Source organism: Pteropus medius, unplaced genomic scaffold (assembly GCF_902729225.1).
Source record: "Pteropus medius unplaced genomic scaffold, Ma_sr-lr_union100, whole genome shotgun sequence".
Classification (NCBI taxonomy): Eukaryota; Metazoa; Chordata; class Mammalia; order Chiroptera; family Pteropodidae; genus Pteropus; species Pteropus medius.
The window spans coordinates 13390119-13411298 of NW_024349799.1; the positions used below are offsets into that span (position 1 = coordinate 13390119).

The 21180-nt window shown below is 38.2% G+C and overlaps 1 long non-coding RNA gene and 2 pseudogenes across 1 annotated transcript; 2 read left to right on the forward strand and 1 right to left on the reverse strand.

Annotated features, from left to right (window-relative positions):
• Nucleotides 1–1437: 1437 nt before the first annotated feature.
• On the forward strand, nt 1438–3263 carry LOC120621003 (uncharacterized). The gene is made up of 3 exons (XR_005658058.1): nt 1438–1477; nt 1588–1676; nt 2626–3263. It is a non-coding gene; the product is annotated as an uncharacterized LOC120621003 (long non-coding RNA).
• Nucleotides 3264–3741: 478 nt separating this feature from the next.
• Nucleotides 3742–3860, reverse strand: LOC120621301 (uncharacterized; annotated as a pseudogene).
• A 6102-nt stretch (nt 3861–9962) lies between these two features.
• On the forward strand, nt 9963–17004 carry LOC120621182 (transcriptional activator GLI3-like; annotated as a pseudogene).
• Nucleotides 17005–21180: the final 4176 nt, after the last annotated feature.

Below are 21180 nucleotides of genomic sequence, written 5' to 3' on the forward strand. Positions count from 1 at the left end.
AGCAATCAGGAAGCTCGCTGCACCGCACGCCCCGCCCCCAGCCCAAATCTTCTTTCCTTCCCCTTCGCCACAGCCTCCTGGCCAACGCCACTTACCCTGTGCAACCTCACAGGGCCGGGCCTTCAACGTCAGCACTATGGCTCTCTGTTCTGTCGCTTTATCTCCTTCACCTCGCAGTCTGCGAACAGCACTTTCTACACTTCTCGCCAGCAAGCAAGCTCATGTCGAATGTAGCAGATTCCACGGGTGATTCCACTGGCTTTGGGAGCCATCTGTTGGTTTTGCACCTCCTAGAATCTGTTGGCTTTTTTTTCTTTAAATCCTTTTCCGGGTAACCAGAGGGGAAGCTCAATTCCCTTAACCGACCACTAAAGGGACAATACAAAAAGAGGAAATAAATACATTTTTAAGAATACAAGAGCTTCACAAATCAGTAGATCATTTTGTATTCGGGATTCATTTTGCTTTGTATTCATATGCTAATCTCTTCCTTTCCACGAAGGGATTATAGGGTTCCACAATGGGGTATCTGTGTAATTTTCTAAAAGGACACAAAGGGTTTAAATCATTGTTTCTTTGTAGTTGGAGGCAGTGGAGAGCGGGAGGAATCAAAATCTAAAATCTACACAGAATTAGTTTTTTTCTTGTTTTTCACTGCAGGTGAGGTCAACTGTGGAACTGAGATAGTTTTTAGAATATGAAGAGTTTCAACAGCGAAAGAAGGAAAGAGCACTTTAGAAGTTACTACGTTAATTTTTTTTTTGCATTTATGGAAAATATCGGAATTTAAAGAAATACTCTGGTGCATTTTGTAGTGTTGATTTAACTTATCCTGCATTATCACATCACAGCTAGATTTTTAAAAGCAAATGTTAGAGCCAGGATAGTGGTTACTGTGGAAGAAAAGGGTTGTGATGGGGAGGGGCACAGGGGTACCTTCTGATAACGTTTTTTGACCTAGGTGACGATTTTATATATATATATATGTATATATAATAAAAAGAAAATATTTATATATTTAAATTATAAAAATATTTATAAAAATATATTTATAATTATTTCTTAAACTGAATATACATGCATAATACACTTTTTAGTGCATGGTATATTGGGGGAATTTTCTTTACAAAAAATGCATGAAATTTACCATTTTAACCACTTTTAAGTATACAGTTCAGTAGCATCAGGTGCATTCATATTATGCAACCATCACCACTGTTCATCTCTGGAAGTTTCTCATCATCCCAAACTGAAACTCTGTGCCCATTAAACAATAACTCCTTACCCTCCTCCCTCTGGTCCTCTGGTGTAAACTATTGTATTTTCAATTTCTTTGATAACTCATACAAGTAGAATAATACAATATTTGTCTTTTTGTGTCTGGCTTATTTCACTTAAAATAATGTCTTCCAGGTTCATCCATGTTGTTTTATGTATCAGAATTTCCTTCCTGTTTAAGGCTGAATAATATTCCGTGGTATGTATAGACCATATTTTTTTAATCCATTCATTCAGAATATACATAAATTATTTACTCAATATATGTTATAGTTTATAATTTTTAAAATGTGGTTTGAATTTCTCCAGCAGGACAACGTTAAAGGAACAAAGCAGCTTAAAAGGAAGTGTTTGTGCTCGGAAATCATTGAATGTCAACACAATAGCATAATTGAAAGGTAAGAACCTATTTCCAACAGCAAATGTCACTGAATCCAGACAACCATGACCAGACTGTGGCCTGTTCTATATGTTGAGGATTTGTATTGCCTTGCTAAATTTTAAAGAAAAGTCTCTTGAGGTAGAGTATGTTTACCCAGTTTTGAGAACTAAAACCCCAATAATAATACATTGTGGCAAATAAGTCTTTGCCATTGAATGGTATTCCACTACTGTCCACCTCTTAAAGAAGAAATAAAAGTGTATATAGCATTAGGTTTATATTGATAATGCTTTATATTCTTTTGCTGATTTGTACATTTAGTTGGAAGGCAAGAATTCCTGAGTTCTAACGTCTCTACATTTTCTACATTCTGGTTTCAGGCAAATCAAAAGCACTCACTCTGAGTTTCTGATTATCACACCTCGGCCTGCCTTAGTTTCTTCACATATAGTTGTATGAAGTTTAGGAAACTAAGCTTTGCTCTCAAATGCTCTAGTTATTATGAATGTTTCATTAATATTATGTAGTAGTGTGGAGAAAGGCTTATGATATAATGTAAGAAAAAATGCTATTTTATCATAACCTTGTAAAAATATGAATTTTTAAATAAGTATGGAAATACAGCAGTAGAATGTGTATCTTTTCTTTCAGTTGTGGGTGCTTTTTTTTCTTTTCTCTATTTTTCAAATGTTCTACTATGTAGCTATTTTCATAATAATATTTTTAAAAATTAAAATAATAAAAATTGAATCTGCACAACCCTTTGAAATTCATTTTACACCGTATTTTATCTACAGTCAGTGTGGAAAGTTGTAATGGAGAGATAGGTGGTTCCCATATATAGTAGATTAATGTTTTAACTATTGCTATAATCATAATAACTAATATTTATTGAGCATTTACTATTTGTCAGAAGCTGTACCAAGTATTTTATCTTTATTTTCATTTGTAATTCTTTAAAATAGATATTAAGCTCATTCAACAGATGAAGAATTTGAGGCCTGAAGAAATTAAGAGGATTGCTTATGATTTAAAAGCCACCAAGTTGATAGTGGGACCTGAAAAAGATTCCAGGTCAACTGGATAGAAAGAATTTCTAACACTATCGAAGGGTGATATACTTTTCTAAAATTCTAGTAAACTTCTAAAAAAATTTAAGCTATACCATAATGATGTTTGATTATCAACAGAAGCAGATGTTCTGTGAAAGTAATGAAGTTTCTGGGCCCACAATGCACAGGTCCCTCCCAGGCTCAGGAGGGACCCTAGAAATGGTCTTTTGGAAGACTTAGATATTTTTTCATTATGGTGTACATTTTTTAAAGTAACATATTTTTGTAATTTTTTCCTTAATGAGGGCCCTCCAAAACCTGATTTACCCCTGTTAATAGTCATTTGGGAATCTGACTCAGAAGTGTTGTAACTTCAATATGTACTTTAAAAGGTTATGGTCATATATTATAACAACATGAAAAATTGTTGACAGTATAACTCAAGTGCAAAAAGCAAAGTAAATTATACATTATGTATACATTATGATTGGATATAAAATGTGAATTCAAGGATCATGCGGGAACTTGAAAAATAAAAGCAATGAAATCTTTTTATTCATTTGTTCATTCACAAATATTAGGCACTTTTTGTGTACCACATATTAAGCTTTTTGTTACTTGGGATTTTTAAAATCTATTTCTCTTATTGATACAGTTTTAGAACTTGGTTAAATATATTTGCAAGACTGTATTAATTATCAAGTGAAAATCACTTTTCACACACTTTTAATCTTATACTTGTGTACTATGATGAGTTAAGAGATACAGAAATATTTAACTATTTACACCTCAGTTTTCTCCTCTCTAAAATATGGAGAATGGGCAAAATTCCATGATCATATTGCTGCCTTTTCTTCCCAGATTACTCTTTTATTTCATTATAATAAAACTATATAATAGCGGGAAATTTAGCTTTTGTATACAGTTTTTCAACTGTAACAATTAGCTATAACTTTATAGAAATTATTATCAGAAACAGTATTATATAGTTTTATTTATTTATTTATTTTAATTTTTTTTCTTTTTTAACTCCTACAGCACCTGGCATTTGTAGGTGGTCTCCCATCCAAGTACTAACCAGGCGGGACCCTGCTTAGCTTCCAAGATCAGATGAGATTGAGCACTTTCAGAGTGGCATGGCCATAGACTATTATGTAGTTTTATATAAATGGAAATTGTCTCTCTGATTATTATTCTAATTTCAAAATGAGGCAAATCACTGGTAATATCTACAGTTTTATTTCAGTGGGGAAAGAATTTTATTCATGTATATTTCTTTTAGATCATAATATTTTTGCCTAGAAACACTAACTTCAAAAAACTTTCAAAGGAATTGAACAGAGGTATGGGTAAATTAGGTTAGTCTTTTAATAACTAGAATATGAGGATTTTTCTAAATATCAAAGTTTCAAAAATGACATTTTACTCTTATGAAAAGTGATATGGGAAAAAGTTTGAGGGAGAAACTATAGTAGAGTGATATAAGTTTTGTCATCAGACAGAACTGGAATGGAACTTCTATTCTGAAACTGCTTAGCTTTGTCACCGTGTTTGGACAAATCATTAACCTCTCAAAGCCTTAGTTTACTCATCTGAAAAATGGAAGTAATATTAGTGCCTAATTCACAAGGTGTAGTGAAGTTTAAATAAGATAATGTATATAAAGTTGTTGAGTATAGTGTTTATAACAGTAAGTGGTACTAAATATTAAATATTAATGGTGCTAAATTACTAAATATTAGATAATAAAGCTAAACTTTCAGACATGATATTTCATTAAGGAAACTGAGTTTTAGAGAAATCAATTATCGACTTAACCAAGAAAAGAGTTATTTCTCAATTAAAAAAAAATTGGCAAATAGCCTTTTGGCTCTCTGAGCAGCACCACAGTGATCTGCAAGTACAAGTGCCTTATGAAAGACAACAAAAAAGCTGCCAAGAAGAAAGTGGTCACTTCATTTTCTGTGAAAGTTTGGTATGATATGAAAGTACCAGCTATGATTAATGTAAGAAATGTTGGAAAAACACTAGTCACTAGAACTCAAGGAATCAAATTTTATCTGTTGGCCTCTAGGGCTGTCTTTTTGAAGTGAACCTTGTTGATCTGCAGAATGAAGTTGCATTTAGGAAATTCAAGTTAATTACTGAGGATGTTCAGGGCAAAAACTGCCTAACTTTCACGGCATAGATCTTACCCATAACGAAATGTGTTCCAATGACAGACCATGATCGAAAATATCATATTGATGTCAAGGCTAGTGATTATTTGCTTTATCTATTCTGTTAGTTTTATTAAAAAAAAAAAATTCAGATTCAGAAAATCTATTACACTAAGCACTGACAGGTTCACCAAATCTGGAAGAAGATGATGGAAATCATGACCCAAGAGGTACACACAAATGACTTGAAAAAAGTAGTCAATAAATTGATTACAACTAACTAAATTGATTGAAAAAGACAGAAAAGGCTTGCCAGTCTATCCACTCCATAACATCTTTTTTTTTTTTTTTAATAAGAGTTTATTTGAGCCAAAACTGAGAACATATGCAAGGGAGCAAGATCTCAGATTCTCCTTCCATGATGTCTTTATTAGGAAGAAAAAAAAAAATGCTGAAGAAGCCTAAGTTTGAATCAGGAAAATTCATAGAGCTTCATGGTGAAGGTAGTAGTTCTGGAAAAGCGACCAGTCCAAGAATTTGTTTAAAATTCAGATTTTTAATGGTGACATAAAAAGTCTTATTTGTAATGTTAAAAAAAAAAATACGATAGGCAAATGCTGTCAGCTAAAATCAGTAGTACATTCTGTCTCAATAGCAGTCCTCTCTGAGTAGCAAGTTCAATGTTGATATTCACTTTATTCATTTTTGCTTCTCTATTTTCTCTAAATGTTGGACTTTAAACCTTATCGCTTTTTAAAAAATGAATCAATTCAGCATTCGACTCCTGTGAACATTAATCCCCCCAAAAAACCAACGAAATTAATATGCTATTTTGGATTTATTTTTGAGTCTCCAGTAGACAAAAAGAATTTATGTATAAATGAATCAATAAATATTTAGTTGTCAATATGTATATACAGTTTGTTGATGTTCATAGTTAAATGTATCCAGAAGTTGAATAAAAGGTCACTTCCTGAGAACTGAACTAGTAAGACTCAAGATAAACTAGATGAAATTAACCACTAATAGAAATTCTAGTCAGAGTAATTAGAATGCCTAAGAAGCTATAAGAAAATAGTGTAACTATGAAAACTACAACATATTAATTTTATTTCCCACCCTATTCTTTTATTGTTTTTAAATTAGTACAGTATGTCAAAAGTTATATGACTGGTATTGTGTTAGTTATTTATCACTGTATAACAATTTACTCTAAAACTTCATGCCTTAAAACATTTATTATCTCACAGTTTCTGAGTGTCAAGAATCCAGGTGCTGCATATCTGGGTGCCTCTGCCTCAAGGTGTCTCATGAGATTGCTGGAGACATCTGTTTCCAAGCTCATTCATGTGGTTCTTGGAAGGATTCAGTTTCTTGTGAGGTGTTGGATCAAGAACATCAGTTTCTCACTGGCTGTTGTCCAGAGGCCTTTCGATAGGGCAGCCCACAACATAGCAATTGTCTTCTCTCAGAGTGAGCAACAAAACAAGAGGGAGCACTGGAGATGAAGCCACAGTCCTTTTGTAACCTAATCTCAGAAGCAACATCTCATCACTTTTGCTGTTCTTCTATTCATTAGATGTGAGTCTAACCTACACACAAGGGAAAGGACTCACAGGAGGGTATGAATATTATACTCTTGTTGAAGGGATCATTAAAGGTCATCTCAGCCTGCTTAGTATTAAGACATTCATCGAACTTATTCCTCTGATGTTATCAAATATCTATATTCTGAATATAATCTCCCATTATAAGTGACTTGTCTATAAGGAAAATATACTCATCAGCACACATAAGTTCCTCGTCATTTATTAAATTAGTAAATATTTTTAAACACTTGAATTTTGTCATTTGCCAGACTTGCGAGTTTGGTTAGTGCAATTCAGTGCCCCTAATGCTGGTCAGCATCTGAACCTAAACTTGTGACCAGGCTCAGGACTGTAGTCCAGTCTTAAGAGGGCCCACCCAAGCTGCTTGGAGGCCCTTGTACAATAGAAACAGCACTATAAAATGCCTACATGGGTCAGGCAGGTAACTTAGGTGAAGTTACTTGGGTATAAGCAAACTCAGATGTAAGAAACATTTTTCTCAATACAGCATCAAATTCTACAGAGGTAAATCTATTAAAATACATACCTTAAGAACTGAGTAACTTAATTACTCAGACTAATATCTGCATTCAGCTTACTTAAAAATAATCTGATATACATTCTCAAAATTTTTAATCACAACTTTTCACATAAGGTAATGTTTATTCTTTTAGCATATAAGTTATATTCACAGATTCCAGGAATTAGGATGTGGACATATCTTTTGGGGGGTCACCATTTAGCCCACAACGGGGACATTGTCTGTAAAGAATTTAAAATAATAGTAAAACTGACTAAATGTCAGTCTACTTTTTATTATCACCATGTGTGGGCAATTTTAAACAGTGCCAATGACAAAATAGTCCCCTTGGGGGCAGACCACTCCCAACACCTACTACTACTGAATATTCCAACATGAGCTATTCAGTTTACTTTAACTTTTCAGGGCCGAAAACTGCGTAAGACAATTTGATGGTTCATCAATGGCCAGCCATACCCCCTAATCTTGGTCTGACTGACTCCTCATCCTTCAGAAATCAGCTTAAATAAATGTCACCTACTAAAGGAAGATTTCCCTAAATTCCCTATCTAAGACTCAATGTGTCACCCGAACTTATTTCCTGTATTTGTTTGTTTCTTTCTTTGCACTTGCCACACTTTGCAGTTATTTTATTCATAGGTTAATTTTTTTCCATCTCCTTATTAGTCTGTAAGCTCCATGTCTTGTCTCTTATTCTTTCAGTTATCCTCAGAGCCTAGCATAGTGCCTGCCACATGGTAGATGTTCAATATATGTGTAGTATAGTTGTATTCTCCTCGGCTTGTGTGCTATCAGTAAAGTGCATTTGCTCAACATTGGACAAATTCTTTTTTCTTCATCTCATGTTCTTTACTAAAAAGAAATAATAGCCACTTATTTTCTGAGACTGGTGACATGGAGAACCATTTATCTCCATAATTCAGAAACAGCTGCAGCGACATAGATCTTAGTAGAATTTTTTCTTATTCCATACTCTTACTCAGGCATGAGTAGGAATGTTTTATTCTGAAAAGTTAGAAATATCATAGGACTGATTCATAAAATAAAATATAAATATGGGGTTAACATTATGAAGGGGGACTTACACATTCTGCCCAGGCACCACAGTAGAAATGACAAGAATTTAGTCAGTATCCTAAACTTAACAAGTTCCAAAGATAAGTTATCAATTTTCTCTCTAAACCACATACATGCTCCTCTTAATTTCCTTCAGTATTTCTTTTAGTAGCACAACTACCCCTTATACCAATTAATATATTTGATTAGTCTTCCCCACTAGATTCGAAGCTGCATGAGGGCAAGAACTATGTCTTGTTTACTGATATATACCTAGCTCCTAATGCAGTATCTGGCACCTAGCAGGTGATTAATCAGTTGTAGAACAAATCAAGGTGCCCTATTCTGTTTTGCTTTACATTACAAGTGTGATGCATTTGCATAACATTGCACCGAAGGGAGAAATTCTTATTCCTCCATTTCATGTCCATTACTTTAAAGAGTCACTTATCTGAGACTAATGACATAGAGATCCATTTATCTCTATAGTGTACAAACAGCTGCAGTGTCATAGATCATAGTGAAGACAATATTTTTTCCCCATGATTAGGGAAAATTCCTAAATCTTTTAGGAATTTCATAAATAAATTGAATTATAAAATACAGGACAGATAATGATACAAAGGAGTGGAACATGGAGAGTTTTTCCTGGGGTATCAAGATATTTTAACTTCTGAGATAAGCATATGTATATTTCTTTTTGCACATTTTCAAAACATCTCACAAAGATAGACAACATCTGCTGCCTATGCTGGCCAGGAAAGTTGTTTACTAAGGCTGACTCACCCACCCCAAAGGCCTTCATTTCCATGAAGAGGAGAGGTCAACTAATTTCAGATAAGCCTGACATAATAATTTGACCTAACAGAAAAGTGAGTTCACATTACCACTCTTGGATCTTATGCCACATGACAGTGTTCAAAGCTGTGTCCCTTCTCTGCTACACTTCAGAACTGCTTTGCATATTCGGGCTTTCTAGCAACCAGGCCTCATTTGCTATCCTTCAAGCAGACACACTGGGTTAGCTTGAAAGTGCTCAAAGCTATAATAGCATTCAAACAATAACAAAAAGTCCTCAAATTTCCTTAGTGTCTATCTTTGAACAGTTCAAAGAGCTTCCATACTTTTTTTCCTGGTGCCTTCCCTGTCACGCTATGACGTAAGACGATCTGAGATTAGAGAACCTGAAGTCCAAATAATTTGTTCAAAGCCACAGTGAAATTACATGTCATAATTAGCCTCCATTCTCTTGACTCTTAATAGACGGTGCAGCTTCCCAAGGGGTTTGTGATCCTTTATGAAAAATTTCCAAAGTAAATATAAGTCTTGAGCATTTTTCTAATCCTTTTAACATAGAGAAAAAAATTTTGTGTTTTTTAAATAAAATGGCTTTGTAAGGACAGGCTTCTAAATCACCTCATTCTAAATTCATATAGAAAAGATTAAAGGAATAAACATAGAGGCAAAAACTTTCATATACACAAACTTTGAGGTATTTTTGCTAGTTAGAATGTAGAAGGGCTCAATTAGAAGGAAGGGCCAGTTCAAGATTCCATTTCTGTGAAATACTTTATCACCCTGATGGAATTCCACGAGCATCTCCTTACTCAGAGTTGAAGGCTAGGTGAAGGAAGATGGAGAGATAGTCAGGATATACACACATACCCATTTCAATCTCTAATAGAACCCACTGCAATTTCTAAATAAGTATTAATCAAAACTGGACACACATAGACTCTCCTCTATGTTAAGATGAGCAAAAAAAGAAAACTCATTCAGTCAAGACGCTCAGCAAGTCAATACAAGTGCACCCTGAGCTCCCAGGCAGTGCTGGCAGTGGGCAGGTGTTCCTGGTAGTGGACGGGTGTTCCTGGTAGCAGAGAGTTGAAGTAAGGAGAATGCATCATGGAGGCCCAGTCCCACAGTTCCATGACCACTGAGAAGAAAAAAGTTGAGAATTCTGTAGTGAAATGCTTCACTCAAACAGATGTCAGCAAGAAAGCCATGGCCTCCAGCACCACTTCCAATGAGAATTAAAGTCCTGGACAGACCTATTGTGGAACCATATGGTCCCCTGGAGAGCAGAAAGGGAGCACAAAAAGGGGAGCAGAAGAACTGCACGCAATACCATGTGCCCTGTGCAGCAGACTGTACTTCCCCCAGTAGCACCATAAAGTTGGGCCTGCCATTTCATTCTCATGTCTGCCTCTTGTGCATTCTTCCAATTGGGTGTCTCACCATCAAACCTTCCCTTCTTCATCAACTCGGCGCTAACACTTGGCGTAGCCAGCAGGATGAGATGAGTATGACTCCCAGCACTCCGGATGTCCCTGGGTGGAGGAAACCCAGGTGGAGGACATGTGGCCCCCAGCCTCCTAGTGGTATTCCGTGGCTGCATATCTGGCCACGTGGATGCCCCCGGAGGATTGAGATGCAGTGAAGCCGTGCCCAGAGAACATCCAGAAAGCCCTGGAGATGTTGGAGCCAAATGTCCTGACCGCTCACCAGGAGGCAGAGGGTCCGGTGGCCTGGATGTTTCTGGTCGTGCTGTGGCAGGCCAGCCTGGAGGTTCAGGATCAGGCACTGTGGGTACAGCAGCTACAGCGCCAGGAAGAAGCACTGGAAGAGCGGCTGGTGGCAGTGGAATGTATGCTGCAGGGTCCTGTCAGGTTGCTGCCATCGACCCAGTCTGGGAGCCCGACCGGCGGTACCGCAGCAGGTGCGGCCAGCAATACGGCAGCAGGTTGAAGTGGAACAGCCGTTGGCCTGGGGCCGGGGGCAAGCTGGCGGTGCCCCCCAGGTTAAAAAGCAAACCACCTTGATCCAATATACCCCCGCGGAACTCCGGAACCTGACGAAACAGGTACCGCAGAGAACCAGGGAAACAGTTCCGGAGTGGCTGCTTCGGCTGTGGGACAATGGGGCAGAAGAGATTGAATTATCTCCGGAAGGGATGGCTCAGCTAGCCTCCATAACGGTGATATTGTCCCTCAGGCAGAGCCTCCAGAATGTGGCGTGTAGGGTGTGGGGGTGCAGGCAATAACTTCTTGTTTAACTGGCTCATGTCCGCTTCACAGACAATGTGAGCTGACCTGGGGGAGCTGCCAGAGACAGTGAGCAAATGGACCACGTACTTAGATCTGGTCCAGATAATTAGGGAAATGGGCATGTGACAGATGATGTTTCGCACCCAGTATACAAGCCCCAATGAAGAGGTATTTACAACCTATATAAAGGACTTGATTTTGACTTCTGACCGGGCCGGTACTTTTGGCACAATGGCAGCACTGCTGGCCCCTTATGTGGATAGGTGGATCCACGAGGTGACGTCCGCTATAGCTAGGTTGGGGGATATGAAAATGAAACTCAAGGAGCGTTCCACCCAAGTGTGCACCCTACTGCCTGCTGCACTCCCAGACCAGCCAGTGCACAGACAGAGGCATGGCCGAAAAGCAGGAGTAGAGTATCGCCCAGCCTGTTAGGCTGTGAGAGTGAGCCATAGGCAAATGTGGTTTGATCTTGAGGCAGGAGTTGCTGCAAGAAAGACTGAGCGGCAACCTAATGAAGTGCTGCTGGTGCTGTGGAATCAGCTGCGTCCTGACCAATTCACTCCTATTTCTGGGAAAGGTACAACCTGTGAGGTGTGGCTGGCTGATTATCTCCCTGATTAGGGATTTGGCTGGGGCACCCAGTTGGCTCCTGGAGCATGACAATTGACTATTGGGAGCTGAATAAAGTTACACCATCCCTGCATGCTGCTGTGCTGAACGTTAGGTACATCATGGGCCAGTTGTCACATGAACTTAGACAATACCACTATGTGGTAGACTTGGCAAATGCCTTTTTCTCTAGCCCTACCCTGTGCCATAGTCTCGTGGCTCAAAATTTAGCCACGTGGAAACGACCGCCCGCAGTGCACTTGTATCCTTACATTGATGATATAATACTAACCTCTGATTCTCTTACAGAACTAGAAGCAGCAGTGACCAACCTGCAAGAAGCTCTCGCCAACTGGGGTTGGGCAGTTAACAAGGACAAGGTCCAGGGACCTGGGTTCTCTATTAAATTCTTGGGATTTGTTTGGTCAGGTAAGACAAAAGTAATGCGAGAGGCAGTGATTGATAAGATACAGGCATATCCCTGACCTGAGACTGTGAAGCAGGTCCAAACTTATTTGGGACTGCTGGGGTTTTGACCCCTGCACCATCTAGTGCGATGGGGTTCCCAGTGAAATTGGACCCCCGAGATAGAAGAAACCTTTAAGGCTACAAAGCAAGCTGTAGCACAAGCCCAAACTCTACGTGTTATAGATCCAGCCCTCCCATTCCTGCTTATGGTGCAGGTGGATGATGCAGGGTTTGGACGGGGCTTGTGGCAGAAGCATGGGTCCTGGAAGGTACAGATAAGCTTCTGGTCCCAAATGTGGAAAAGCACGGAAGTGTGGTATTCTCTGAAAAGCACAGAAGCGCGGTATTCTCTGATAAGCACGGAAGCGTAGTCTCTGATAGAGAAGCAACTGGCTGCCATATATGCAGCCCTGCTGGCCAGTGAGGCCATCATTGGCCATAATCCCATAACCCGTGGAGGGGTAGCTGCAGTCTTAAAGGAAGACTCCTGGTACGGGAATTGCTCAGACCCCTATCTATGCTGACGAAATGGGAGGCTTGCCTGGAGCAACAGACACAGTTTTCTGCGAGCCCCCTGTCCGGTCAACTGCAACCCCTATTGGGACGAGTCCAGTTCGAAGCAGAGCTCCCGGTGGAGCCTCCTGAGATGGGAGACATACCAAGTCCCTATGTAGAGGGTCAGACTCCCTTCCCGGAGGATGCCTGAGGTACAGATAGCTCGTACCATGAAACAGGTAGTGAAATGATGGGGGCTATCATTGATGCAGGCACAAGTACAAGTTGCTGTGTCACAGTGCCCCTGGTGTGCTGAGCAGCACCCAGAGAAATGGCAGGTGAAGAGAATCCTAGGGGTGATGCCATACGGGGCTAAGCCACTCCAGAAATGGCAAGTGGATTGTGGGCCCAAGGTAGCGCCCTCCAGGCCAGATCCTGCGCTGTGACCCAGTAGGGGTGGAATGTGGGTGTCAGGCCCAGCTGGTCCAAGATCTGGTTGGTCCAAGGCGAGGGTCTCTCTCCAAGATCTGGCTGTGGTCCAGGGTCTCGACTAGGAATAGGATTTGGAATGTTACATTAGTGTAGTAGGGCGCCTAAAATATATAAACATACTTCAACTTGTTATATCATGCACGTGTGGCTGAATGACACTATTGTACTCTGCTATGTGTGGAGCCATGCAGTCTCCTGGAGAGCAGAAGGGGAGCACGAGAAAGGGGAGCAGAAGTATGCACAATACTGTATTCCCCCCAATAGAACTGCACTCCCCACATAAAGTTGGTGCCTTCCATTTCATTCTCATTACTGCCTCTTGTGCATTCTCCCAACTTGGTGTCTCACCATCAAACCTTCCCTTCTCGATCAGCTTGCCGCTGACACCTATCACAGAGAGAGAAGAAATATGGTCACTATGCAGCCACAGAGTGTCCAGGGGCTCAGCAAGATCAGTGAGGAGCCTTCAACATCCAGTGATGAGAGGGCCTCACTGATCAAGAAGGAAGAAGTCCATGGGTCCCTGCCCCACCTGGCTGAGCCCTCTGTCCCATACCCTGGGGCTGTGTTTGCCATGGACCCCAGGAATGGTTACATGGAGCCTCACTACTGCTCTCTTCACCTTATTCTTGCATTCCATCCTCCTGCGCCAATCTATGCAAGACATCATAAGGGGTGTTACCATTATAATCCATCTCCAATTCCTTCATTACATGTGCCTTCCGCCTTATCCAGTAGCCCAACATATTCAGGCCTGCCCTTCATTAGGATCTACCCCCACTAGAACCCCACTGTAGCTTCTGAGTCCCCCTTCAGCCTTCCATATCCCTACATCAATCCTTACATGGACTACATCCGGTTTCTGCATAGCAGCTTGTACCTCAACATGATCTCCGCAGCCCAGGGGCTGAGCCCCACAGATGCACCCCACGCTGGAGTCAGTCCAGCAGAATACTATCATCAGATGGCTCTGTTAGTTGGCCAACGCAGCCCTTATGCAAACATCATTCCCTCAGCTGCCACCACCGGTGCTGGGGCCATCCACATGGAATATCTTCATGCCATGGATAGCACCAGATTCCCCAGCCCCAGGCTGTCAGCCAGGTCAAGCCAAAAACATACACTGTTCCTATCACCACTGTCCTATCATAGGCTTGACCTTCAGACCATGATAAGGATGTCTCCCAACTGTTTGGTCACAATTCTCAATAATTCCCATAGCAGCTCTTCAGCAAGTGGCTCCTGTGGTTGCTTATCTGTGAGTGCAATCAGCCCTGCTTTGAGTTTCATCTACCCTTCTGCACCCAAGTCTCTCCATATGCATCAACAAATCTTAAGCTGACAACAGAGCTTAGGCTTGGTCTTTGGACATAGCCTTCCACTCATCCATCCTGCCCCAACTTTTCCAACACAGAGGCCTCTTCTTGGGATCCCTATGGTTCTGAACCCCATCCAGGTCAGCTCTTGCCCTTCTAAGTCCTCATAGCAGAACAGGCCCATGAGTGGAAAGCAGCACTGGCAACCTGATGCACAACAAGCATTCCAAGATCAAACCCAATGAGAACCTCCTCAGCCCTGAGCCTCAGGATCAGTAGGAACAGCCAGAAGGAACCACTGTGATGAAAGAGGAAGGGGATAAAGATAAAAGCAAGCAAGAGCCTAAAGTCATCTATGAGACAAATTGCCACTGGGAAGGCTGCACATAGGAGTTTGACACCCAGGAACAGCAGGTGCATATGACCTCTCATTTGAGGGACTGTCGTGCCATAAGCCATGGCTGAGCTCAGAATATCTGGTCCTCATCTGCCATGTGTGGAACCAGCAACATCTCTGTGCCCTGAGAAGTGACCTGGCCGCATTACTATTTCTACCTTCAGTATATTTTATCATCAGAAATTCCTGAAAAATATTAAGAAATTGAGATGAGTTAAAAGAACCAAATACAAATAAACAACTCTTTACCTCAAAAAGAAAGAAAGAAAGGAAGGAAGAAAGGGAGAAAGGGAGAAAGAGAGAAAGAAAAAGGAAAGAAGGAAAAAGAAAGAAAACTCATAGGACTAATGAAAGATGCTGCAGCTCAAAAGGTGAGGTCCCCTTGAAAAATCAGAACAAAAGTAGGTGATATGTAGAGTTGATTCAGAAGATCCAATCAACAAAAATGTAAGCATTTCTGTTCCTTAATGATATATCCCCAATATCTAAAATAGTACCCATCACAGAGTAGTTGCTCAATAAATATTTGTTGAATAAATTGATTGAATATAGTAGGAATCTCAGAAGGGGGAAACAAGGTAGGAATAGAAGCAATAATTAAATCTCCTCAGACTTAAACGTGCTGGCAAAATGAATGAAAAGAAACCAACATCTAGATTGGCCAGGTGGCGTATTTCAATGTTTCAAGGATAAAGAAAAAAAGCCTTCAAGAATCCAATCAGGGAAAAGTAACAAACAAAACAAGAACAAACTCAGATTATCTCCAAAGGAACTAAACTCAAGCTGGCCTCAGAATTATACAATTCTGTAAATACAAGTCGATAAAGTATATCCTACAGAATTCTGAGGATGTTTGTAATTTAAGAATTCTATACTCAGCCAAGTTGTCAGGCAATTGTGAAGGGCTCAGAAATAAGTACTGAGATATAAAGGGGGCAAAAATGACACCACCCAGGTTATCTGTTCTGAAAGAAGAAACTGCTCAAGAATAAAGAAGAAAGTCATGGCATAAAAAGACTTATGCATTAAAAAAAAAGCTTATTTAAATATCTAAAAATAATTCTCCTAAAAGAAAATACATAATGTAAGAAAAGAAATTACTTTTTCCAAGAGGAATAATCAAGGTTGAAAAGGCCAGATTACATGGACAAAAACCAGGCTGGGAGGGGTAGGGAGTGGGAGGTAAAGAATAAGTGGAAATAAAAGTGTGCTAAATATCCTATCTTGCATAGGAGAAATCAAGAGCTATTATTTCATTGTAATATTGAAAATGAGATGTTTTTCTTTAATTTGAAAGTAAGCACTTTTAGAATAAAAACAGTATGTATAACTTCCAAAGCATTAAATGGGACTTGAAAAGCAAAGAATACATATAAAGAAAATACATAAAAAGAAAAAGAGAAAATCATGCAGAATGTGAAAAAAAGATTAAGAAAATAAGATGACAGAAAGTCAAACTTCAGAGCATCTACCCAGTCTATCCTTTACCAGAGTAGTGTGATGACGATATTTCATTCATTCATGTATTATTTTAATAATCTTAAGATATATTATAAAACCATTAAAATTAGGTTAGTAAACAAAATGAACTGCTGTAGAAAATATAATAAAAATTACTTCTATGGTAGTTCCAATTTGATTTAAGACATGGAAATGTACAGGCAGTCCTGTAGCATAATAGTTGAGATTATAGACTTTAGAATTGGATCTAGGTTTGTATCTCAGATCTATCATTTACTAATGACCTTAGGCAAACAAATTTACTCTGAACCTCGTTTACTCATCTGTAAAATGAGAACAATAATATTTTTTCACAAAACTATTGAGAAGATTACAAAAAACAGAATATACAAAAAGAAAATTAAGGTATCTTACATACCCCTTAAATAATAACTACTATATATGTGTATATTATTTATATTTATTATAAGCATATATTTTATATATTATATGTATAAATTATGTTTTTGTGTACATATATTGTGTATACATACAAATATACACATTATATGTATTACGTATGAGTGTGTGTGCCTGTGAAGATATACACACAGAAACAGGGCCAAGAAAAATTATAACACAATGTTAACAATGATTATCTCCAGGTGGTGGAATTTTGAGTGATTTTTGTTTGTTTCTTTATACTTTTTGTTTCTCCTTCATGCTTTTCTGCATTTTCCAAAAATTCTACAAAGAATATGGTTGCTTCTACAATTAGGAAAAAAGTTATTAATTAAAACATATAGTAAAAAGTTTGTAGAATAATAATACAAGTAGAAAGAATATATTATAATCATCCAAAAGCAATACCCATTCTTAGATACCTAAAATGCACAAAATTATCTATAAATGCAGCAGTGTCTTTGATAAAGCTTAAGTTCAGTTCTAGCAAAACAAAACAAAAGTCCTTTCCTCTGAATGATGAATGCCTTGGAGTTATTCCAGAATAATATTGAATCATTCACATTGAATGGTGAATGCCTGGAGTTATTCCAAAATGATATGAAATCAAACTTTCTTTCGGCAAGAAATTTTAAGACTAAAATCCTACTAATCGAATCAGTACTGGTAGATGTATCTGTTCCAAAAACCAGTCTCCAAATTTATAGAGACCAGATCTGGTACTAGGAGATTAGATGTACTAGAAAAATGCTACTTGTTGGTGAGGGTAGAGGTGGGGGGGAGTAAAGGATGATGAAAACAAACATCAATCATTAAAATATTGTTAGTAATATCTGTTTTCACCCCAAGCTATCTTTTCACCAGAGTAGTGCGTGATAAACATTTCATTCATTTGTTTATTTTTAAATTAATATTTATTTAAGAGCCTATTATGTATGCAGCACTGTGCTAGGCACTGGATTTACAGTAGAGGATAAAACAGATGAGGTCCCTGCTTGCATAGGGCTGAGAGCCTAATGAAGAAGACAGACAAATATGTACACGAATAGATAAATAATTGCAAATTGTGATGAGTGCTATGGAGGAAAGTACAGAATGTTATGAAAGAGAATTGAAGGAGAGGATGTTTTAGGGTAGGAGAAAGGAGTGGTCAGACATGACCTCTCTGAGTGACATTTTAGCTAGGACCCAAAAGATGAGTAGGAGTTAGAGAAGGGATGTGTAAGAGTATTCCAGGAAGAGAAATGACATACACAAAGGCCATAAGGTAGAAAAAAAGCTTGGAGCCTTGGGATAATTGAAGGAAGACGAGTACAATCTCTAATGGAAAAGTATGTCTAGGCTCCACTGTTCCTCATCCTAGTAAGAACAGAGAACAATTCAATGATACAATGCACAGGTGGTAGCAGACAGGTCTTACTCAGGTTTATTACTTAACTATTTAACTTTGTTCCTGGGCCTTGTGTCAGCATCTTTGAAATGAGAATTAGAGGTTTCCTTTTAGAACCTTTTGTGAAAATTTGTTATATTTCATCTGTAAAACACTTGCCCATTCTATGATGTTTCATAAGCATATGTGGACTGTAATAATCAACAAAAGATGGCATTTTTACTATGAAAGTACCCATTCTGAGGAAAAATAGGAGCTACTCATCAGTTCGTGAAAGAGAGAACTGGATCATTCATTTGCAATTGTCATCCAATTCCAGAAAGCTAATTCTGATCATGAGCTAGGTCATCTATTTTTGTGAAAGTAAACTGTTATTTGCAAGAAAATGGTCTATTTGAAGCTTTTTCAAGGGGAATCCAGTGGCTTAGCCCGAGAATTTCGTTGTGCGGTTTCTAGATTTTCATGGTTTTCAGTCAAATATACCTCTGCTTTGAACCATGTGGTACTTAAATAAGTGTCAGAATCAAACTGATAAGAATATATGTAGAGTTGCACCCCTACTCCACTCTGCACTGGCCTAACCCCCATGTGCCAGGCACAATGCTGAACACTGGCACACAATAGTTCAGTTAAGCTCTGCTATAACAACCTTATGAGATATAGTGAAGTTTCATTATTTACAGTGGTTATATTCCATACGTAGTCCTGAACACTGAATTAGTGAAAAACAAACCTTTGTTCCTAAGGGAAATACAGGGTTAGCTTCTTGCAAGTTTCTTGTCATAATATTTTCATCAGCTGATCAATACATAACTTTGTTTTATGTGTTTCTGTTTAAAGACACCATATGTAATATGTATTGTTGATTCCTTAACATTGAACTCATGGTCAACGGTACTATAACAGCAGCCTTCTTGCACTTAGGAACAGTGGACAGCAGTTTGACAATATGCTTGGGAGCTATTTTAAATAGTGAAGTCGCCAACAGAAAGCACAAAATTGCAAAGAACATGGCACTAAATAGACCATAAAAAGGACACTTGTTTTACAGTATGAGAGCCGAAACAAGAAGGCAAAGCATTGTTTTGTTCAACCTCAGCTGGGAACGTGCAAGCTGGGCAACTCAAATCTTTTGCTGCTCTGCACATGTCCATAAAGATACACAACATCATGGTGAGTATCAATTTGAAGATTACAAAGAAATTTTAGCAAAGAGGCAAATTCACTACTACAGAACCCGTAAATAATGAAGATCAACTGTAGGTTTATGATTTTCATTATTTAGATGAAGATAATGAAGACTAGAGGGGTTAAGTCACTTCCTCAAGGTCATTCTGATGAAAAGTGGTAGAGATAGGATTCAAACACAGTTCCGCTCAACTCCAAAGTTAAATACCCTTAACCACTACTATTTCCTGAAGTTTATTAAATGGGAACTAGTTTAACAAATTATAATAGTAAAATTCTACAGAAAGTTACATAAGATAATACATAGGTGATACTTTAATATTACATTCCTATCATTTAATAAAAGTTATCAAATGATGTCTTGGGTGCTATACAAGGAACTTTCTATTTATTTTCTCACTCAGTTATCACAATTACCCTATGAGGTAGGTGCTATCTGAATCCCCATTTGATTGATTAGAAAATTGAAGCCCAGAGAAGTTATGTAACATTTAAAATCACACAGAAAAAAAAATCACACAGCAAAAAAGAAAACCCAAGTCTCAAGCTTTTAACCACCATATTATTCCAAATCCAAAAATGGGCACATAACCAAAAGAATAACAAAAGCACGTAAGTCAAACATTGGGAAAAATATAATAAAACAAGTGAAGATTATTAAAAATAAGGTAGAAATACTAAGTCTTTTTAAGCACTTATAGTATATGGCTGAGGAGGCAGGGTAAGGAAGGGATGTGCTTATTCAGTGAGAATCTATTATGCAGTTACCAAAGATTTATGACTCTTAAATTTTGCTACTACATAAAGGGATGAGAAAAAGTAAACAATAGTATATATCATTGGTATTATGCTAAAGAATGAACTGTATCATATAAATCTTTGAGGAATTTTTTGTAATCTACCAAGCAAAATAGTCCAAATCATGAGAAGTGTCATGTTAAAAGCTTATATTCAAGCCAGCACAACAATATTAAGTTACTAGAAACCTCATGTCAAGCTTCATGTGTGAGCTAAATAAGTGTCCAGCTCACTGTCTTCTTCCATTAGCTCAAACTCTACCCAAGTTCGTGGAAACAGGGTGAATGTTAGTTTATCTAGGCAGAAGAGTATTTTTCTTAGGGGAACTAGATCTAGCTAAGAAAATCTGTGGACTAAAATTTCTTTTCAAGTAACAGAAAACTCTAGCTCAAATTATTTAAATAAGGAAAATTTATCTTATATAATGGGCAGGAGATAGGGGGGTTACTAGGTTGGTTAATTGTCAAGGATATAGTGTTGTTTTTCTATTTTTCTGCTCTGTTAACTTCAGTGTGTTGGTTTTTGTCTTCGGGTTTGTCTCATGGTTGCAAGATGGCTGCTGCAGTTCCAGGACATCACATGTACAGTAGTTTTCCCTTATCTGCATGAGATATGTTCCAAGACCCCCAGTGGATATCTGAAACTGAGGACAGTACCAAACCATATACACTGACTTTTTTCTGTACATACATACATACATATGATAAAGTTTAATATATAAATTAAGCACAGTAAGAGATTAATAATAATTAATAAAATGGAACAATTAAAACAATACTATAATAAAAGTTACATGAATGCTGTCTCTCTCACTTTCTCAAAATCTGTTATTGTACTATATTGACCCTCCTTGTGTCAATGTGAGATCATACAATGCCTGCGTGGTGAGATGAGGTGAACGATGTAGACATTGTGACATACCATTAAGCTACTATTGACCTGATAATACCCAGAAGGAGGATCATCTGCTTGAGGTGATCCTGGATCATCAAGCCATGACAAGCTAGTAAATGACTAA